A 5,349-nucleotide genomic window follows, 5' to 3' on the forward strand; every position below is an offset into this window, starting at 1 on the left:
AGATTTTTTATATAAATATTTTTATTTATTTATCAATATATGTAATTTTAATATTCAATATTCAATCACATTTCAAATTACTTTACGTGCGTTTAAAATGTACATTTGCTTAATTTTGTTCTAATCTCATGTTCAAATGACAAGTAAATAAGATTTTTTATATAAATATTTTTATTTATTTATCAATATATGTAATTTATATATTTAATATTCAATCACATTTCAAATTACTTTACGTGCGTTTAAAATGTACATTTGCTTAATTTTGTTCTAATCTCATGTTCAAATATTTAGTGACAAGTAAATGCGATATGAGTAAAATTAGATAATTAATAAAATCGATAAATAAAATTTGTTACAATTTGTAAGATATTGATTTAATTTTTATTTAATCTCACTTTATTTGATATTAGAAAAAATTTTAATTTTGATGCACTGTCAATTTAGAAAAGTTCTATAGTGTTAAAAGCTAATTTTTTCAGTAAATAAAGAACTTACATGGTAAAATCATAATGATTACAAGTATACATCTAAGTCTAAAAAAAGTTACAGGTGACTAGACAGTTTCATCATGAATTATAGCGTGTCAATTTTAGAGTCAAATAATTTATATTGTAATTGCAGTATTTAGTATGTTTTGAAATAAATTTTTTATTCAAAAAAAATTAGTTTTTTTTTGGATGGTTCACGCGGGTCGAAGAGATTGACCTGCAAAATCCCAAACCAGGAAGAACATAACTCTTGTCCTAGTTCTTACCCACTATCTACTAGGACCCCTTCCTAGTTAGTAATTACTACCCATGTTTCATCCCTTTCTACCCATACAAAATGACGTTAGAAAAAAAGAGCTGATTAACGAAAAGAACGAAGGTCCTGACGTGAATGATGTCTATGCGGGAAACTATGGACAAGCTACTGCAACGACCTAATCCTGGGCAAGTGAATAAAAACCTGTTATAGAGGAGATGCCCACTAATTAAAAGGAAGTTATGAAGACTAGGAACACCTGCTAAGAGTTGACGGATTCACTTCTGCCGAGATATCATTGCATGTAACAATTCGCATAAGGTTAAGATACCACTGCTGATCCTACTTCATCTTCCATTCCTTTTCTGCTTATGAGGTATGTCCATTCTCTCTTTCCTGAGAATTTCTACAATTTGGCTAGGCAGAGAGATAGACCATTGATGTTGGAGTTGTTTTTGCAATTTTAGGCCTGCTAGAGTGTGAGCCAGTCAATTTTCATCTATTGGAATCTAAGAAAATCTCAATTCGGGAGTCTATTCTGGACAACTTTTATGTCTTGAATTCTTGTTTTGAGAGCTTAAATTAATTGTAGATTATATGATTCAATTATTGCTTTTTCAATTCTAAGATTTTCTGCTAAAATGATAGCCTCCCTGATTGCAAGTGCTTATGCTGATAGGTTAGAACTTGTTTGTATTTCTACTGCAGTCCCTCCCCTGAGGTTTTCATTGCTGTCTCTGATTGCTACTACTATGGCTCCGGAATTGGTTTCATTGGAAAAGGCAACATCTGCGTTTAGCTTGTGCCAATTTGGTGGTGGAGGTCTCTAAAAAATAGGTGCTGAATTTCTCTTACTTTTTTTTCTTGTATGTGATTTTTTCCTCCTCTGTTGCATTTAGATAATCCAATTCCAATAGTTTTACATGCTTGATTGTTGTCTCTGGATTGGGATCTATAGTTTGATAGACTTTCTCGTTCCTTACTTTTCAAATTGTCCACATTGTGATGTCAATCCTACTCCATGTTTGAATTGCTTCGGGTTTGCTTCCTTGGTTGCACTTCCTTAACATGTCTTGTAACCATGTTCTTGCCGATTTAACACTTTCCTTTATTGGAATGCATTGAGTTTGTGAGCCAAACCAAACCGCTCTGGTCTACTCACAGAATAACAGAGCATGTTCTGTTGTCTCTTCCTCCTGCATACAAATAGGACATAGGTTACAGTTGGTTATCTTTTTTTAGATCAAATTGCTTTTACTGGTAAAATGTTGTGAGCCATCCTTCGTAAGGACATTTTGATCTTTTGTGATGTTCTCAAATTCTAGATTCCTAGCCAAAGATCATCCATAAGAGTGCTTGTTGAGGGGATATTTTTTGAGGTTCTTTTCTCTTATTTTTTTGCTATGTGGTACCTTGTTTTTATAGTGTAATTTCCATCTTATTGTAAGGCCAAATTAGGTTGTCCATCTCTGCTATTCTGCAAATTGAGGTTTGGATTATTTTCTTTGCAATGATCAGGAAAAAGAGATTCTGAATCTTAGATTGGTCCTACTCCCTGGATGTAGAGATTAATGCCTTCACTCTTAGATTTTCATTGTTGTTCTTGTCTATTGGTTGCTCCACGCCATGGATCCAGTTATCCTTCCTCACTTTTACATTCCTTCCTTAGCCTATGTTTCACTTCGCTTTATTTCTCAAAAGATCTCTTCCCTGCAGAATGTTGTTCCAAATCCAAGAACCTCTCCAGCATTTTACGGCCTCCCAAAATTTGCAATTTGAAAAATATAGAGCTTTCATACTTCTGACCCGAATGTCATTCGGGTTTTTGGTGATCCTCCATGCTTGCTTGGCTAGTTAGGCTGTGTTTTGGTGATGGAACTCCTTGAATCCGAGGCCTCTTTCCTTTTTGATCGTGCAAAGCTTTGACCACGCTTTCCAGCATACTCCTCTTTCTTTTCCTTAGTTTCTCTACCAAAATTTAGCCACCTTTGCACTTAGATTGTTGCAAAAGGATTTTGGAAATTTTAAGAAGCTCATGGCATAGGTTGGTATCGCTTGGATGACTGCTTTTATGAGCACTTTCTTGCCAGCTTGATTCAACAAGCTATCTTTCCACCCTTCTATTTTACCATCCACCTTTTCCATAATCCAATCCAAAGACTTGCTCTCTGATCTCTTCCATTGCGCCGGTAACCCTAAGTATTTTCCCAGATTGTCCCACGTTAGGATGTTGAGGTTATCTGCTTGTCAACTCTTGTTTGAAGAGAAACTTGGCTTCCAAAGATTATCCATGACTTTTCTAAATTGATGACTTGGCCTGATACTGAGGTATATTCATTGAGAACTTGAAGAAGTTGGTATATTTTCTTTTCTTTTGCACCTAAAAAGATAATACAATCATCTGCAAATAATAAATGAGAGATAACTAGTGCTGTTGGGGCTAATTTGAATCCCAAAATCAGGTTTTTATTAAGAGCTCTGGTGCGCGGAATTACACTTCGCACAACTGAACCAGCAAGTGCACTGGGTCGTCCAAGTAATACCTGAGTGAGTCAGGGTCGATCCCACGAGGATTGTGATTTGAAGCAAGCTATGGTTATCTTGTAGATCTTAGTCAGGAGGATAGAAAAGTTGGTTGGTTGTTTAAAATGCATAAAAGTAAAATAAAGATAACGTTACTCAATTGATGGTGAATGCAATGATAAGAAGATGGTTAAGGCTTCAGAGATGCTTTGCTCTTCGGGATCAATTTGGCCCTACTGTCTACTCCAACTGTGAATGACTTCTTCTATGGTAGGCTGTATGTGATCAACGCCTTTCTTGAGAGGTTGCCGATTCTCCTCCAGTGTTGAACCCCAAGGTTAGTGCGGATCCAGTCTGATTGAGGGTGAAGCTCCTGCAGTTCATTCTCCTTGATGATCCTACTCAAAACGCCACAGACAAGGTCAAATCTTCTGGATCAAAGAATGTTGCGCCTTTGGTTCTAGCCTCCTCCACAAAGACTCTAATCTCCCCATACCTCGGCTGAACTGATGTCTCGAGAAGTCCCCAACGAAGTCGTGGATTTCCCGTATAAGAGATGTATAATCAAGCTAGTGGTTCATCATTGTCCGATGAAAGACTCACTCTGAACCCATGTAGAATGAGATAACCTTGTGCCGGTTCAATGCATTCGTAAGGATGAAGAACGAAGATACATCTTAGAATAGAGACTCAAACACGGATTGAAGATAGAACAGTAATACTTTTATTAATCCATAAAACTCAGCAAAGCTCTTCCCCTCAACCTAGGAGGTTTAGAGACTCATGATAGAAATACAATAGAAACATAAAAGTGGGCAAGAGTTTTTCTAACAACGATGAACTCTTGTATATATATACTAATCTAATGACTAAGGATTACAGAAATATGATAGGCTTAGACTTGTAGTGCAAAAATCTACTTCTGGGGCCCACTTGGTGAGTGTTTGGGCTGAGCTTTAGTGTCTCCCACGTGCTAGGATACTCCTTGGGCGTTGAACGCTGGCTAAGGACACCTTTATGGGCATTGGACGCTGGTCACTCCTCCCTTGGGCGTTGGACGCCAGGACTGTGGTAGATGGCTGGCGTTGAACGCCAGTTTTGGGCCTTCAATTATAAAGTAAAGTATGGACTATTATATATTTCTGGAAATCCTGGATGTTAGCTTTCCATAGCCGTTAAGAACGCTCTATTTGGACTTGTATAGCTCCAGAAAAGCTCCTTCGAGTGCACAGAGGTCAGATCCTGACAGCATCTGCAGTGCTTTCTCTGCCTTTGAATCAGACTTTTGCTCCAACTCCTCAATTTCTGCCAGAAAATACCTGAAATTGCATAAAAACACAAAAACTCAAAGTAGAATCTAAATATGTGAATTTTACACTAAAACCTATGAAAATATAATGAAACTTAAACAAAACATGCTAAAAACTATATGAAAATTATGCCAAAAAGCGTATAAAATATCCGTTCATCAAGCTCTATCCATAAGGATGGTAAAAACTTATGAAACAATGATAAAAAGGTAGGGTGAAAGGGGGTTTCCCTGTCTTAATCCTCTCTGGGAAATGATTTTCCTAGTGAGATGTCACACTTTTGATGCATTCCATGGTTAGCTTAATCCACTTCTGGTGAAAACCAAAAGCCTTGAGAACTTCTTCAATAAAATTCTATTCCATCCTATCATACACTTTATTCATATTCAGTTTAATGGCTATGTCTTGTGAGGCTTCTCTTCCTTTGTTGGGAATCCTATGAAAAGCTTCTTGAATAATGACTATGTTGTCCTGGATCACCCTTCTGCTTATGCACTTTAAGTAGGCGAAACTATTTTCTCCATAATACCTTTCAGCCTGGCCACCATCACTTTTGCTATTATCTGATATACATAATTACAGCAACTTGTTGGTCTCAAGTAATTTAGGCTCTCTGCTTGCTTAATTTTAGGGATAAGCACTACTTGTGTCTCATTAATTTCTTTGGGGATGTAGCCTTTGTCAAAGAAACTTTTAACCACCGCACATTTGTCTTTTGGATGGTGTTCCAATGTTTTTGATAAAATTGTCCACTAAAAACATTGGATCT

The 5,349-nt window shown here is 36.7% G+C and overlaps 1 long non-coding RNA gene across 1 annotated transcript; it reads left to right on the forward strand.

The window, feature by feature from the left end:
• On the forward strand, nucleotides 652–2,125 carry LOC110265877. Its single transcript, XR_002352382.1, has 2 exons — nucleotides 652–1,123; nucleotides 1,456–2,125. It is a non-coding gene; the product is annotated as an uncharacterized LOC110265877 (long non-coding RNA).

Source organism: Arachis ipaensis, chromosome B08 (assembly GCF_000816755.2).
Source record: "Arachis ipaensis cultivar K30076 chromosome B08, Araip1.1, whole genome shotgun sequence".
In the NCBI taxonomy this organism is placed as follows: Eukaryota; Viridiplantae; Streptophyta; class Magnoliopsida; order Fabales; family Fabaceae; genus Arachis; species Arachis ipaensis.